Genomic DNA, 17,675 nt, shown 5'->3' with positions numbered 1-17,675 from the left:
TATATCTGCCACACCTGCAGTGCACATGGGAGGTCATTCCGACCTAATCGCAAGCTAGGATTTTTCGCTGCACTGCGATCAGGTCTGAACTGCGCATGAGTATGCACCGCAATGCGCAGGCGCTTCGTACAGGTACAAAGCGGATTGTTGCTGAGCGATGGATTTTTACAAAGAATCCATTCGCACAGCCGATCGCAAGGAGATTGACAGGAAGAGGGCAATTGTGGGTGTCAACTGACCGTTTTCTGGGAGTGGATGGAAAAACGCAGGCGTGTTGACGCGTTTGCAGGGCGGGTGTCGGACGTCAATTCCAGGCGAGAACAGGCTGAAGTGATCGCAGCAGCTGAGTAAGTTCTGAGCTACTCAGAAACTGCACAAAACTTTATTGTAGTGCTCGGCTGCACATGCGATTGCACACTTGCAAAGCAAACATACACTCCTCTATAGGCGGCGACTATCTGCTCGCAGCGCTGCAAAAAATAGCTAGTGAGCGATCAACTTGGAATGACCCCCATGGTTTTGCCCAACTGCTAACAAATTTGCTGCTGCGATCAACTCTGAATTACCCCCTTTGTCAATTAGGGCTTATTCATATCAACGGGTTTTAAGTGTCCAGATAAACCACATGGTAAAAATGCATACATACTTTTGATGTGTTAGCCAGCACTATTTTCAACTGTGTGCATACAAAACAAAGCATCAACAGATGAAATCTGCAGAAGGCAACACTTCTTTTTAAAGGACAATAAGACTTCTGTGTTTCTAATGTGTAGGCGTCAACAAATAACATTAACAATGTTGGATGCAGACCACTTTTTTTTTTAAATTCAATAAATTTTTATTTGAGTTTTTGATTTTACATTAACAACTTACACAAAAACAAACTGAAGACTACAAACATACACAAACCCCCCCCCCCAAAAAAAAAAAAAACCCACATAGACAGCTGTACATTCATAAGGCCCATGGTACATCAAGCGGGTAAATTGTCTCATAGGTCATACAGTCGCAAAGCGTCGGCATCTGGGAGTAACACAACCCAAACAAGCCACTTCCAATATAGGCATAAGCATAGCAGAGCAAACACAGTATATCGAAATACAACATAGCAAGGCCGGCCGCGAGGGTACCCACCTCCAAAACATCTCAGAATAAAATAAGGAAATAAATACAAATCTAAACTTTATTTATCCCTAAAATATCTGGAGTCCATCCACCTACCCCATATTGTAAACAATTTTCTTTCCACCTTCCTAGCCAGGAACACAAATTTTTCGTGTACAATAGTTTAGTTGACCAGAGATATCCAAGCCCCAGGTGCCGGGGCCTCACCAGCCAGCCACAGCCGGGCTATGCAGACCTAAGCCAGGGCACATAAATTGATGACATATCGCCTGCTGGGCGGGTCTAAAGCTTCCTCGTCCACAATCAGCAGTGTACACAGCACAGGCGTGAATATGGAAGAGGGGATACCTGTATCAATTATGGTACGTATAACAGCCTTCCAGAACGAATATATGCTAGGGCACAACCAAAGCAGATGCCATAAGTCGGCACCCATGGCTTCACACTTAGGGCACCATGAGCTATGAGACCCCCCAATATGTGCTAACCTCACCGGGGTCATATACACCCTATGCAGTATATATAATTGTATTTGCTGGTATCTAACAGAGGAAGTGGAGATCCGATGGGATCCCATAGCAGTGTTCCATGCATCATCTGACAACAGACCCACATCCGACTCCCACCTACCCTGAAGAGAAGCTAGAGGGTCAGTATGGTGCATCTGGAGAATGCGGCCATATATATCTTAGAAACCAGGTGTCCCGAGTCCAGCGTCCGCAGCATTAATTTGACAGGGGAATCAACGAGGACCGGAGGGCCATTCGGAAACTGGGCAGCTAAAGCATGTCTCAGCTGATGGAATCGAAAGAAGAACCCTGAGGGGACATTGTGCGCTTGTTGAAGTTGTTGGAATGAGTTAAGGGTCTCACCACTATATAAATGGCCCAAAGAATACACTCCCCAGTTTCCCCAGGCCTCCCGGACCTGAAGTTGACACAGTTCCGGCAACCCGTAAGCATTATCTAGTGGGGTATCAGGATCAACACCGTGACCATGCATCACAGAGTGCACCAATTTCCATATTAGGATGGACTGTTAAATCAGTGGCAGTGTGGACATTTTGACGCTACCGCAAAGGAGTAGCTGTAATGGGGAGCCACCAGGATAGTCATGGTGCATCATCAGCGAGTGCAAAGCCAGGGCATCGAGGTCGTTAACCCACTCCCATACATGTGTCAGTTGCGCCGCATAGTAATAAAAACGGAAGTTGGGGAGAGCCAGACCCCCCAATTCCCACGATCTGGTCAGAGTATCCAGTCTCAAACGTGCCCGCTTACTAGCCCACACCAGGGAGGAAAGCAACCCATTTATTTGTTTAAAAATCTTCTGCGGAATATAAACGGGAGAGTGCTGCAAAACATATAGAAGTTTGGGCTGGAAAACCATTTTTACCATGTTATCCCTCCCCGTGACCGTTAAAGGCAGCTTCCCCCATGCCTTCACCCGGCCACGAAGATACGTTATTTGTGGAGTAATATTTAGGGAGGAAAATTTCTGAGGATCATTAGACACCCAAATGCCCAGATATTTGAAATGAGTCCACCCACCGCAATGGGAGAGCTACTAACGGGGAAGTAGGAATTTCGCCCCTAAGTGGGGTAAAAAAGAATTTCTCCCAATTAATCAGGAGCCCAGAGTATCGCCCGAACTCAGTAATAATTTCCAAAATCCTAGGCATAGACTCAGCATAGCGATCCACAAACAACAAAACGTCATCGGCATATAAGGCCACTCTGTCCTCACGGGCACCCGCCTTAAAGCCAGAGATCCCCACGTCCGCCCTCAGGAGGCATGCAAGAGGTTCAATGGCCATAGCAAGAGCAGGTGACAGTGGGCATCCCTGTCGAGTACCCCTAGATAGGGGAAAGGAGTGAGATACGAAACCATTTACCGCCACCCTCGCCGAAGGAGAGGAATACATCAATCGAACATATTTAATAAAGTTTGGGCCTATACCAAATCTACGCATAACTTCCCACAAATAATCCCACTCCACAGTATCAAAAGCCTTAGCGGCATCCAACGAAACGACTATAGAGGAGGAGGGGTCCTCGCGGGGGATTTGTAGGTGAGTGAACAGACGTCTAAGGTTAATTGAAGTCGATTAATTGGGCAGAAAATAAGATTTTACTCACCGGTAAATCTATTTCTCGCAATCCGTAGTGGATGCTGGGAACTCCGAAAGGACCATGGGGAATAGCGGCTCCGCAGGAGACTGGGCACAACTAAACAAAGCTTTTAGGTCACCTGGTGTGCACTGGCTCCTCCCACTATGACCCTCCTCCAAGCCTCAGTTAGGACACTGTGCCCGGACGAGCGTACATAATAAGGAAGGATTTTGAATCCCGGGTAAGACTCTTACCAGCCACACCAATCACACCGTATAACTCGTGATACCATACCCAGTTTAACAGTATGAAAACAACTGAGCCTCTCAACAGATGGCTCAACAATAACCCTTTAGTTAACAATAACTATGTACAAGTATTGCAGACAATCCGCACTTGGGACGGGCGCCCAGCATCCACTACGGACTACGAGAAATAGATTTACCGGTGAGTAAAATCTTATTTTCTCTGACGTCCTAGTGGATGCTGGGAACTCCGAAAGGACCATGGGGATTATACCAAAGCTCCCAAACGGGCGGGAGAGTGCGGATGACTCTGCAGCACCGAATGAGAGAACTCAAGGTCCTCCTCAGCCAGGGTATCAAATTTGTAGAATTTTGCAAACGTGTTTGCCCCTGACCAAGTAGCAGCTCGGCAAAGTTGTAAAGCCGAGACCCCTCGGGCAGCCGCCCAAGATGAGCCCCCTTCCTTGTGGAATGGGCTTTTACTGATTTAGGATGCGGCAGTCCAGCCGCAGAATGCGCCAGCTGAATTGTGCTACAAATCCAGCGAGCAATAGTCTGCTTAGAAGCAGGAGCACCCAGCTTGTTGGGTGCATACAGGATAAATAGCGAGTCAGTTTTCCTGACTCTAGCCGTCCTGGAAACATAAATTTTCAAGGCCCTGACTACGTCCAGCAACTTGGAATCCTCCAAGTCCCTAGTAGCCGCAGGCACCACAATAGGTTGGTTCAAGTGAAAAGCTGATACCACCTTAGGGAGAAACTGGGGACGAGTCCTCAATTCTGCCCTATCCATATGGAAAATCAGATAAGGGCTTTTACATGACAAAGCCGCCAATTCTGACACACGCCTGGCTGAAGCCAAGGCCAATAACATGACCACTTTCCACGTGAGATATTTTAGATCCACGGTTTTAAGTGGCTCAAACCAATGTGATTTTAAGAAACTCAACACCACGTTGAGATCCCAAGGTGCCACTGGAGGCACAAAAGGGGGCTGAATATGCAGCACTCCCTTAACAAACGTCTGAACTTCAGGTAGTGAAGCTAGTTCTTTCTGGAAGAAAATCGACAGAGCCGAGATCTGTACCTTAATGGAGCCTAATTTCAGGCCCATAGTCACTCCTGCTTGTAGGAAATGCAGAAATCGACCCAGTTGAAATTCCTCTGTTGGGGCCTTTTTGGCCTCACACCAAGCAACATACATCCGCCATATGCGGTGATAATGCTTTGCAGTTACATCTTTCCTGGCTTTAATCAGCGTAGGAATGACTTCCTCCGCAATGCCCTTTTCCTTCAGGATCCGGCGTTCAACCGCCATGCCGTCAAACGCAGCCGCGGTAAGTCTTGGAACAGACAGGGCCCCTGCTGCAGCAGGTCCTGTCTGAGCGGCAGAGGCTATGGGTCCTCTGAGATCATCTCTTGAAGTTCCGGGTACCACGCTCGTCTTGGCCAATCCGGAACCACGAGTATTGTTCTTACTCCTCGTTTTCTTATTATTCTCAGTACCCTTGGTATGAGAGGCAGAGGAGGGAACACAAACTGACTGGTACACCCACGGTGTCACTAGAGCGTCCACAGCTATCGCCTGAGGGTCCCTTGACCTGGCGCAATATCTCTCTAGTTTTTTGCTTAGGCGGGACGCCATCATGTCCACCTGTGGCCTTTCCCAACGGTTTACCAACAGTTGGAAGACTTCTGGATGAAGTCCACACTCTCCCGGGTGTAGGTCGTGTCCGCTGAGGAAGTCTGCTTCCCAGTTGTCCACTCCCGGAATGAACACTGCTGACAGTGCTAAGACGTGATTTTCCGCCCATCGGAGAATACTTGTGGCTTCTGCCATCGCCATCCTGCTTCTTGTGCCGCCCTGTCGGTTTACATGGGCGACTGCCGTGATGTTGTCTGATTGGATCAGTACCGGCTGGTTTTGAAGCAGAGGCCTTGCCAGACTTAGGGCATTGTAAATGGCCCTCAGTTCCAGAATATTTATGTGTAGGGACGACTCCTGACTTGACCAAAGTCCTTGGAAATTTCTTCCCTGTGTGACTGCCCCCCAGCCTCGAAGGCTGGCATTCGTGGTTACCAGGACCCAGTCCTGTATGCCGCATCTGCGGCCCTCTTGAAGATGAGCACTCTGCAGCCACCACAGTAGAGATACCCTGGTCCTTGGAGACAGGGTTATCAGCCGATGCATCTGAAGATGCGATCCCGACCACTTGATCAAGAGGTCCCACTGAAAGGTTCTTGCATGGAACCTGCCGAATGGAATTTTGCTTCGTAAGAAGCTACCATTTTTCCCAGGACTCGTGTGCAGTGATGCACCGATACCTGTTTTGGTTTCAGGAGGTCTCTGACTAGAGATGACAGCTCCTTGGCTTTCTCCTGCGGGAGAAACACTTTTTTCTGTTCTGTGTCCAGAACCATCCCCAGGAACAGTAGGCGTGTGGTAGGAACCAGCTGTGACTTTGGAATGTATAGAATCCATCCGTGCTGTTGTAGCACTTCCCGAGATAGTGCTACTCCGACCAACAACTGCTCCTTGGACCTCGCCTTTATAAGGAGATCGTCCAAGTACGGGATAATTAAAACTTCCTTTCTCGAAGGAGTATAATCATTTCTGCCATTACCTTGGTAAAGACCCGCGGTGCCGTGGACAGTCCAAGCGGCAGTGTTTGGAATTGGTAATGGCAATCCTGTACCACAAATCTGAGGTACTCCTGGTGAGGATGGTAAATGGGGACATGTAGGTAAGCCTCCTTGATGTCCAGGGATACCATGTAATCCCCCTCCTCCAGGCTTGCAATAATCGCCCTGAGCGATTCCATCTTGAACTTGAATTTTTTTATGTATGTTTTCAAGGATTTCAAATATAAAATGGGTCTCACCGAACCGTCCGGTTTCGGTACCACAAACAGTGTGGAATAGTAACCCCGTCCTTGTTGAAGTAGGGGCACCTTGACTATCACCTGCTGGGAATACAGCTTGTGAATTGCCTCTAGCACAGTCTCCCTGCCTGAGGGAGTTGTCGGCAAGGCAAATTTGAGGAAACGGAGGGGGGGAGACGCCTCGAATTCCAGCTTGTACCCCTGAAATACTACTTGAAGGATCTAGGGATCCACCTGTGAGCGAGCCCACTGATCGCTGAAATTTTTGAGGCGGCCCGCCACCGTACCTGGCTACGCCTGTGGAGCCCCCCCGTCATGCGGTGGACTCAGAGGAAGCGGGGGAAGAATTTTGATTCTGGGAACTGGCTGACTGGTGCAGCTTTTTCCCTCTTCCCTCGTTTTACACGCTTGCATTTCTGAAGCCGAAAGAACTGTACCTGATAATACAGTGCTTTCTGAGGCTGTGAGGAAACCTGAGGTAAAAAATTTTTCTTCCCAGCTGTTGCTGTGGATACGAGGTCCCAGAGACCATCCCCAAACAATTCCTCACCCTTATAAGGCTCTATGTGCCCTTTAAAGTCAGCATCACCTGTCCAGTGTCGGGTCTCTAATAACCTCCTGACCGAATGGACATTGCATTAATTCTGGATGCCAGCCGGCAAAATATCCCTCTGTGCATCCCTCATATATAAGACGACGTCTTATGTTCGCAAAATAGTATCCCTGTTTGACAGGGTTACAGACCACGCTGCAGCAGCACTATCTGCAGGTCTCAGTCTAGTACCTGAGTGTGTAAATACAGACTTCAGGATAGCCTCCTGCTTTTTATCAGCAGGTACCTTCAAAGTGGCCGTATCCTAAGACGGCAGTGCCACCTTTTTTGACAAACGTGTGAGCGCCTTATCCACCCTAGGGGATATCTCCCAGCGTAACTTATCCTCTGGCGGGAAAGGGTACGCCATCAGTAACTTTTTAGAAATTACCAGTTTCTTATCGGGGGAACCCACGCTTTTTCACACTTCATTCACTCATTTGATGGGGGAACAAAACACTGCCTGCTTTTTCTCCCCAAACATAAAACCCTTTTTTAGTGGTACTTGGGTTAATGTCAGAAATGTGTAACACATTTTTTATTGCAGGGATCATGTAACGGATGTTCCTAGTGGATTGTGTATATGTCTCAACCTCGTCGACACTGGAGTCAGACTCCGTGTCGACATCTGTGTCTGCCATCTGAGGGAGCGGGCGTTTTTGAGCCCCTGATGGCCTTTGAGACGCCTGGGCAGGCGCGGGCTGAGAAGCCGGCTGTCCCATAGCTGTTACGTCATCCAGCCTTTTATGTAAGGAGTTGACACTGTCGGTTTATACCTTCCACCTATCCATCCACTCTGGTGTCGGCCCCACAGGGGGCGACATCACATTTATCGGCATCTGCTCTGCCATCACATAAGCCTCCTCATCAAACGTGTCGACACAGCCGTACCGACACACCGCACACACACAGGGAATGCTCTGACTGAGGACAGGTCCCCACACAGCCCTTTGGGGAGACAGAGAGAGAGTATGTTCAGCGCTCTCCCTTTCCCCCTTCCTGAGATATACAATGTATTAAATAATTTACACAATCAAGAATGGAGTATAAAAAATATATATTTTTATTTAAAGTATATGTATAAAAACGATGAATGTAAATTCTTCTCAAATAATTGATCAATTAATTAATTAAGATGCAATAAAAATAGATGAAGAGGACTTGTTGTAAGGTGATAAAATGCACTATACCTATACTAATACCCAGTTGATATCAGATAAAGATAAAATGAACCAATTAAAATAATGACTAAGTTTAAACGACCTGAATGAATATGTTACACACCTAATACCGGTATACAAAAACAGACATGCAACACAGATGTGGACACAAGTGGATGCTGCAGTATTTTCACCTGTGGGTACACTTATTAGCGTTTTACCCCGTTAGGTGCAGGTAAAGTCTCTATAAGGTGCAGTAATCTATGGGCAGTCTGTAGAAATAACGTGATAAAATTCACTTTGGTCTTTAAAAGTGGAGATGTTCCAGGAAGGTACTAAATTCCTTGCTTGGAATAAGTCTTTGTTTGTACCTTAATCCGTTGGTGGAGTGGTGAGGTTCTCGTGGTGTATAGTACACTCTCCATCTGTTCTATAGCTGCTACCCAGACCCTACAGCCGCATCTAGGAGTGGCGCAGTTCCTCACACAACCTTTCTTTACAAAGAGAGAGAGTATGCCAGCACACACCAGAGCGCTATATAATTTAGGGATTAACACTATATTGAGTGAATTTTTACCAATAGCTGCTTGTATATACAATATTGCGCCTAAATTTAGTGCCCCCCCTCTCTTTTTAACCCTTTGAGCCTGAAAACTACAGGGGAGAGCCTGGGGAGCTGTCTTCCAGTTGCACTGTGAAGAGAAAATGGCGCCAGTGTGCTGAGAGAGATAGCTCCGCCCCTTTTTCGCGGACTTTTCTCCCGCTTTTTTATGGATTCTGGCAGGGGTATTTATCACATATATAGCCTCTGGGGCTATATATTGTGATATATATGCCAGCCAAGGTGTGTTTATTGCTGCTCAGGGCGCCCCCCCCCAGCGCCCTGCACCCTCAGTGACCGGAGTGTGAAGTGTGCATGAGGAGCAATGGCGCACAGCTGCAGTGCTGTGCGCTACCTTGGTGAAGACTGATGTCTTCTGCCGCCGATTTTCCGGACCTCTTCTTGCTTCTGGCTCTGTAAGGGGGACGGCGGCGCGGCTCCGGGACCGAACACCAAGGCCAGTTCCATGCGGTCGATCCCTCTGGAGCTAATGGTGTCCAGTAGCCTAAGAAGCCCAAGCTAGCTGCAAGCAGGTAGGTTCGCTTCTTCTCCCCTTAGTCCCTCGCTGCAGTGAGCCTGTTGCCAGCAGGTCTCACTGTAAAATAAAAAACCTAATTATATACTTTCTTTCTAGAAGCTCAGGAGAGCCCCTAGTGTGCATCCAACCTCGGCCGGGCACAAAATCTAACTGAGGCTTGGCGGAGTGTCATAGTGGGAGGAGCCAGTGCACACCAGATGACCTAAAAGCTTTCTTTAGTTGTGCCCAGTCTCCTGCGGAGCCGCTATTCCCCATGGTCCTTTCGGAGTTCCCAGCATCCACTAGGACGTCAGAGAAATCCCGTCTGATCCGGGTGTATTATGTGGGAAATAACTGCATTTAATCTGCCAGCCAACACCTTAGCCAAAATTTTTATATCAGTGGGTAAAAGGGATATAGGGCAATAGGACTCAACTTTCCTAAGATCCTTGTCAGGTTTAGGGAAAACCACAATCACTGCCTCCGCCATAGACGGGGGGAGAGACTCCTGTGCAAAGATTTGGCCATAAAACTCAAGCAGGCGAGGGACAAAGAAATCCAAGTGATGCTTATAGACCTCAGAAGGTATGCCATCCAAACCCGAGGCTTTACCACTAGGGCCATAACAGCGGCCATAATTTCATCAGATGAGATAGGTGCCTCCAAAAGGTCACAAGCCTCACTGGATAAGGTGGGGAGACAAACACTGTCTAAATAATGGATGCAGACCACTTTACAAGTGCACTGGTTTGTACAAGCCTAATAAGGTCTTACTGCATTCAGTCTTCATCTGCTTCCCATGTAGGATGAGGTGAATGATGCTAGAACAACCTGAAGCCAATCAGATTACTGTAATGTTCACAATCGGCATATCTCATCAGATAAGGGCACTGACCTGTCCACGCTAGTGATTGTTACTGATGAAGTGGCAGTGTTATGATGGGAGGAGAGGAACAAAGGTACAGTAAGTAGCCGCAGACTGAGAGCTAGATAGATGAAGAAGCAGGGCCTCCCAACAGCACAGTAGTGATGTGAGGCTCCTGATGCGGGACTACTGTGGTATCAATTGCACTCCCATTGTAACATTTACATATCATACTGGCTATGAAAGCTCTATACAGGCAACCCTCAGCAAACAAAACAAAAATTCCATGATTTTTTTTTTCAAAGCTTCTGTGGCCCAATTAGTTCAACTTCACAAATTTACATTTTCCAATATACAGAGGAATACAAACTATGGGGTCGATTCTATTCGGCAACTTAAGAATAGCGCCAGGAATTAGCTCCTGACGCTATTCAATTCAGCTGCTAGTGACCCGCAATTGTCGGGAATTCTTCTCTCATCCCCGGGGGATGAGAGAAGAAACCCGACAAAAGTGCTGCCTCGCGGCCGGCGCGAGGCTGATTCTGTCGGGAATCAGCATCGCCGCGGGTAGTTAAGTCGGAGAATGCCCGTTCTTCCGACAAAACTACCTGTTAAGTCGGCGAGAACGGGACATCGCCGACTTAACTGGAGCTGAATTGAATAGAGTCGGGAGCTAATTCCCGGCGCTATTCTTAAGTTGCCGAATAGAATCGACCCCAATATGTATTTTACAATAGGCATGAGAGGAACAAGAATGACCTGAATCTAACAGTAGCTGACATGCAAGACACTATTGCCCAGGTAATACTGGATTTATTAAAAAGATAAAATATGCAGCGCTATAAACTGGAAATATAAATGTATATAATTTTTTTAAAGAATTTTAAATTGCAATATCTCATAAGTACTTATGTAATAACACACAATAGATACTTTTGAAAAGCTTCTTAGCATAAAACAGATGGGGCAAACTCAGCACAGCAAATCAAAATTGAATAATATCATATGTGGAAGCCTCACATGATCCTTTGTTTAAGTCCATGGAAATTATAGCCACAGTCCCAGGGGTGCATGAAACACTGATGAGATGTTAATAGTCCTTGTGGAGTAGATTGCACAGACCTTTAGAGCTTAAGGGGGTCATTCCGAGTTGTTCGCTCGGTAAAAATCTTCGCATCGCAGCGATTTTCCGCTTAATGCGCATGCGCAATGTCCGCACTGCGACTGCGCCAAGTAAATTTGCTATGCACTTAGGAATTTTACTCACGGCATTTTCATCGTTCTGGCGATCGTAATGTGATTGACAGGAAATGGGTGTTACTGGGCGGAAACAGGCCGTTTTATGGGCGTGTGGGGAAAAACGCTACCGTTTCCGCAAAAAACGCAGGAGTGGCCGGAGAAACGGGGGAGTGTCTGGGCGAACGCTGGGTGTGTTTGTGACGTCAAACCAGGAACGACAAGCACTAAAATGATCGCAGATGCCGAGTAAGTCTGGAGCTACTCAGAAACTGCTACGAGGTGTGTAATCGCAATATTGCGAATACTTCGTTCGCAATTTTAAGATGCTAAGATTCACTCCCAGTAGGCGGCGGCTTAGCATGAGCAAATCTGCTAAAATCCGCTTGCGAGCGAACAACTCGGAATGACCCCCTAAATCCGGGCGTAAGAGTCCTCGTAAAAGCTTGGTCCTATACTCCTTATTGTGGACGACAGTGTATCCCTGTTTTCACAAATGATGGACTTCTAGGCGTTGTTCCAGGACATCAATAGGAATAGTGGTGTAGGCTTCTCCAAAACCGACGAGTTTCGCTGTGTCAACAGCTTCATCAAGGAGTGTGCAATCTACTCCGCAAGGACTATTAACATCTAATCAGTGTTTCATGCACTTATGAGATATTGCAATTTAAAATTCTTTTAATAAATTCTATACATTTATAATTTATATTTCCAGTTTATAGCGCTGCATATTTTATCTTTTTAACTGTTCTTTAAGGGGGTGACTATCCCTTAAGCAGCTGCTCCAGGTAAAACACCTCAATTTATAAGCGCCGGACTAATTACGTTGGTAATTTTTTCTTAATACTGGATTTATGGCTGGTGGCAGAGAGAAAATAAGAATTTACTTACCGATAATTCTATTTCTCATAGTCCGTAGTGGATGCTGGGGACTCCGTAAGGACCATGGGGAATAGCGGCTCCGCAGGAGACTGGGCACATCTAAAGAAAGCTTTAGGACTATCTGGTGTGCACTGGCTCCTCCCCCTATGACCCTCCTCCAAGCCTCAGTTAGGATACTGTGCCCGGACGAGCGTACACAATAAGGAAGGATATTGAATCCCGGGTAAGACTCATACCAGTCACACCAATCACACCGTATAACCTGTGATCTGAACCCAGTTAACAGCATGATAACAGAGGAGCCTCTGAAAGATGGCTCACAACAATAATAACCCGATTTTTGTAACAATAACTATGTACAAGTATTGCAGACAATCCGCACTTGGGATGGGCGCCCAGCATCCACTACGGACTATGAGAAATAGAATTATCGGTAAGTAAATTCTTATTTTCTCTAACGTCCTAAGTGGATGCTGGGGACTCCGTAAGGACCATGGGGATTATACCAAAGCTCCCAAACGGGCGGGAGAGTGCGTATGACTCTGCAGCACCAAATGAGAGAACTCCAGGTCCTCCTCAGCCAGGATATCAATTTTGTATAATTTTACAAACGTATTTGCTCCTGACCAAGTAGCTGCTCGGCAAAGTTGTAAAGCCGAGACCCCTCGGGCAGCCGCCCAAGATGAGCCCACCTTCCTTGTGGAGTGGGCATTTACAGATTTTTGGCTGTGGCAGGCCTGCCACAGAATGTGCAAGCTGAATTGTACTACAAATCCAACGAGCAATAGTCTGCTTAGAAGCAGGAGCACCCAGCTTGTTGGGTGCATACAGGATAAACAGCGAGTCAGATTTCCTGACTCCAGCCCTCCTGGAAACATATATTTTCAGGGCCCTGACAACGTCTAGCAACTTGGAGTCCTCCAAGTCCCTAGTAGCCGCAGGCACCACAAATAGGTTGGTTCAGGTGAAACGCTGAAACCACCTTAGGGAGAAACTGAGGACGAGTCCTCAATTCCGCCCTGTCCGAATGGAACATCAGATAAGGGCTTTTTCAGGATAAAGCCGCCAATTCTGACACGTGCCTGGCCCAGGCCAGGGCCAACAGCATGACCACTTTCCATGTGAGATATTTTAACTCCACAGATTTAAGTGGTTCAAACCAATGTGACTTTTGGAACCCAAAACTACATTGAGATCCCAAAGTGCCACTGGAGGCACAAAAGGAGGCTGTATATGCAGTACCCCTTTTACAAACGTCTGAACTTCAGGGACTGAAGCTAGTTCTTTTTGGAAGAAAATTGACAGGGCCGAAATTTGAACCTTAATGGACCCCAATTTCAGGCCCATAGACACTCCTGTTTGCAGGAAATGTAGGAATCGACCCAGTTGAATTTCCACCGTCGGGCCTTACTGGCCTCGCACCACGCAACATATTTTCGCCAATTGCGGTGATAATGTTTTTGCGGTTACATCCTTCCTGGCTTTGATCAGGATAGGGATGACTTCATCCGGAATGCCTTTTTTCCTTCAGGATCCGGCGTTCAACCGCCATGCCGTCAAACGCAGCCGCGGTAAGTCTTGGAACAGACAGGGTCCTTGCTGGAGCAGGTCCCTTCTTAGAGGTAGAGGCCACGGATCCTCCGTGAGCATCTCTTGAAGTTCCGGTTACCAAATCCTTCTTGGCCAATCCGGAGCCACGAATATAGTGCTTACTCCTCTCCATCTTATCAATCTCAGTACCTTGGGTATGAGAGGCAGAGGAGGGAACACATACCCTGACTGGTACACCCACGGTGTTACCAGAGCGTCTACAGCTATTGCCTGAGGGTCCCTGGACCTGGCGCAATACCTGTCGAGTTTTTCCCAACGGTTTATAATCATGTGGAAGACTTCTGGGTGAAGTCCCCACTCTCCCGGGTGGAGGTCGTGCTGAGGAAGTCTGCTTCCCAGTTGCCCACTCCCGGAATGAATACTGCTGACAGTGCTATCACATGATTTTCCGCCCAGCGAAGAATCCTTGCAGCTTCTGCCATTGCCCTCCTGCTTCTTGTGCCACCCTGTCTGTTTACGTGGGTGACTGCCGTGATGTTGTCCGACTGGATCAACACCGGCTGACCTTGAAGCAGAGGTCTTGCTAAGCTTAGAGCATTGTAAATGTCCCTTAGCTTCAGGATATTTATGTGAAGTGATGTCTCCAGGCTTGACCATAAGTCCTGGATATTCCTTCCCTGTGTGACTGCTCCCCAGCCTCGCAGGCTGGCATCCGTGGTTACCAGGACCCAGTCCTGAATGCCGAATCTGCGGCCCTCTAGAAGATGAGCACTCTGCAACCACCACAGGAGGGACACCCTTGTCCTTGGTGACAGGGTTATCCGCTGATGCATCTGAAGATGCGACCCGGACCATTTGTCCAGCAGGTCCCACTGGAAAGTTCTTGCGTGGAATCTGCCGAATGGGATTGCTTCGTAGGAAGCCACCATTTTTTCCAGAACCCTTGTGCATTGATGCACTGAGACTTGGCTCGGTTTTAGGAGGTTCCTGACTAGCTCGGATAACTCCCTGGCTTTCTCCTCCGGGAGAAACACCTTTTTCTGGACTGTGTCCAGGATCATCCCTAGGAACAGAAGACAAGTCGTCGGAACCAGCTGCGATTTTGGAATATTGAGAATCCAACCGTGCTGCAGCAACACTACCTGAGATAGTGCTACACCGACCTCCAACTGTTCCCTGGATTTTACCCTTATCAGGGAATCGTCCAAGTAAGGGATAACTAAAATTCCCTTCCTTTGAAGGAATATCATCATTTCGGCCATTACCTTGGTAAAGACCCGGGGTGCCGTGGACCATCCATACGGCAGCGTCTGAACTGATAGTGACAGTTCTGTACCATAAACCTGAGGTACCCTTGGTGAGAAGGGTAAATTTTGACATGAAGGTAAGCATCCTTGATGTCCCGAGACATCATGTAGTCCCCTTCTTCCAGGTTCGCAATCACTGCTCTGAGTGACTCAATCTTGAATTTGAACCTCTGTATGTAAGTGTTCAAAGATTTTAGATTTAGAATCGGTCTCACCGAGCCGTCCGGCTTCGGTACCACAACAGTGTGGAATAATACCCCGTTCCCTGTTGCAGGAGGGGTATCTTGATTATCACCTGCTGGGAATACAGCTTGTGAATGGCTTCCAAAACTGTCTCCCTGTCAGAAGGAGACATCGGTAAAGCCGACTTTAGGAAACGGCGAGGGGAAGACGTCTCGAATTCTAATTTGTACCCCTGAGATATCACCTGAAGGATCCAGGGGTCTACTTGCGAGTGAGCCCACTGCGCGCTGAAATTCATTGAGACGGGCCCCCCACCGTGCCTGATTCTGCTTGTAAAGCCCCAGCGTATACTGAGGGCTTGGCAGAGGCGGGAGAGGGTTTCTGTTCCTGGGAACTGGCTGATTTCTGCAGCCTTTTTCCTCTCCCTCTGTCACGGGGCAGAAATGAGGAACCTTTTGCCCGCTTATCCACGAAAAGACTGCGCCTGATAATACGGCGTCTTCTCATGTTGAGAGGCGACCTGGGGTACAAACGTGGATTTCCCAGCTGTTGCCGTGGCCACCAGGTCTGAAAGACCGACCCCAAATAACTCCTCCCTTAATAAGGCAATACTTCCAAATGCCGTTTGGAATACGCATCACCTGACCACTGACGTGTCCATAACCCTCTACTGGTAGAAATGGACAACGCACTTAGACTTGATGCCAGTCGGCAAATATTCCGCTGTGCATCACTCATATATAGAAATGCATCTTTCAAATGCTCTATAGGCAAAAATATACTGTCCCTATCTAGGGTATCAATATTTTCAGTCAGGGAATCCGACCACGCCAACCCAGCACTGCACATCCAGGCTGAGGCGATTGCTGGTCGCAGTATAACACCAGTATGTGTGTAAATACATTTTAGGATACCCTCCTGCTTTCTATCAGCAGGATCCTTAAGGGCGGCCATCTCAGGAGAGGATAGAGCCCTTACAAGCGTGTGAGCGCTTTATCCACCCTAGGGGGTGTTTCCCAACGCACCCTAACCTCTGGCGGGAAAGGATATAATGCCAATAACATTTTAGAAATTATCAGTTGTTATCGGGGGAAACCCACGCATCATCACACACCTCATTTAATTTCTCAGATTCAGGAAAACTACAGGTAGTTTTTCCTCACCGAACATAATACCCCTTTTTAGTGGTACTCGTATTATCAGAAATGTGTAAAACATTTTTCATTGCCTCAATCATGTAACGTGTGGCCCTACTGGAAGTCACATTTGTCTCTTCACCGTCGACACTGGAGTCAGTATCCGTGTCGGCGTCTATATCTGCCATCTGAGGTAACGGGCGCTTTAGAGCCCCTGACGGCCTATGAGACGTCTGGACAGGCACAAGCTAAGTAGCCGGCTGTCTCATGTCAACCACTGTCTTTTATACAGAGCTGACACTGTCACGTAATTCCTTCCAACAGTTCATCCACTCAGGTGTCGACCCCCTAGGGGGTGACATCACTATTACAGGCAATCTGCTCCGTCTCCACATCATTTTTCTCCTCATACATGTCGACACAAAAGTACCGACATACAGCACACGCACAGGGAATGCTCTGATAGAGGACAGGACCCCACTAGCCCTTTGGGGAACAGAGGGAGAGTTTGCCAGCACACACCAGAGCGCTATATATATACAAGGATAACCTTATATAAGTGTTTTTCCCCTTATAGCTGCTGTATAGTTAATACTGCGCCTAATTTGTGCCCCCCTCTCTTTTTTAACCCTTTCTGTAGTGTAGTGACTGCAGGGGAGAGCCAGGGAGCTTCCCTCCAACGGAGCTGTGAGGGAAAATGGCGCCAGTGTGCTGAGGAGATAGGCTCCGCCCCCTTATCGGCGGCCTTATCTCCCGTTTTTTTATGTATTTTGGCAGGGGTTAAATGCATCCATATAGCCCAGGAGCTATATGTGATGCATTTTTTGCCATCCAAGGTGTTTATTATTGCGTCTCAGGGCGCCCCCCCCAGCGCCCTGCACCCTCAGTGACCGGAGTGTGAAGTGTGCTGAGAGCAATGGCGCACAGCTGCAGTGCTGTGCGCTACCTTGTTGAAGACAGGACGTCTTCTGCCGCCGATTTTCCGGACCTCTTCTGCCTTCTGGCTCTGTAAGGGGGCCGGCGGCGCGGCTCTGGGACCCATCCAAGCTGGGCCTGTGATCGTCCCTCTGGAGCTAATGTCCAGTAGCCTAAGAAGCCCAATCCACTCTGCACGCAGGTGAGTTCGCTTCTTCTCCCCTTCGATGCAGTGAGCCTGTTGCCAGCAGGTCTCACTGAAAATAAAAAAACCTAAACTAAAACTTTCACTAAGAAGCTCAGGAGAGCCCCTAGTGTGCACCCTTCTCGTTCGGGCACAGAGATCTAACTGAGGCTTGGAGGAGGGT

The 17,675-nt window shown here is 47.9% G+C and overlaps 1 protein-coding gene across 1 annotated transcript in view; it reads right to left on the bottom strand.

Moving 5' to 3' along the window:
• BEND5 (BEN domain containing 5) overlaps window positions 1-17,675 on the bottom strand; it is a 1,224,740-nt gene that overhangs the window by 4,139 nt on the left and 1,202,926 nt on the right. The gene's annotated exons all lie outside the window — the stretch shown is intronic.

The sequence above is a fragment of the Pseudophryne corroboree genome, chromosome 9 (genome assembly GCF_028390025.1).
Source record: "Pseudophryne corroboree isolate aPseCor3 chromosome 9, aPseCor3.hap2, whole genome shotgun sequence".
NCBI classification, from domain to species: domain Eukaryota; kingdom Metazoa; phylum Chordata; class Amphibia; order Anura; family Myobatrachidae; genus Pseudophryne; species Pseudophryne corroboree.
Note: the sequence above shows the minus strand (reverse complement) of the source record. Positions and strands in the feature narration are given on the sequence as shown.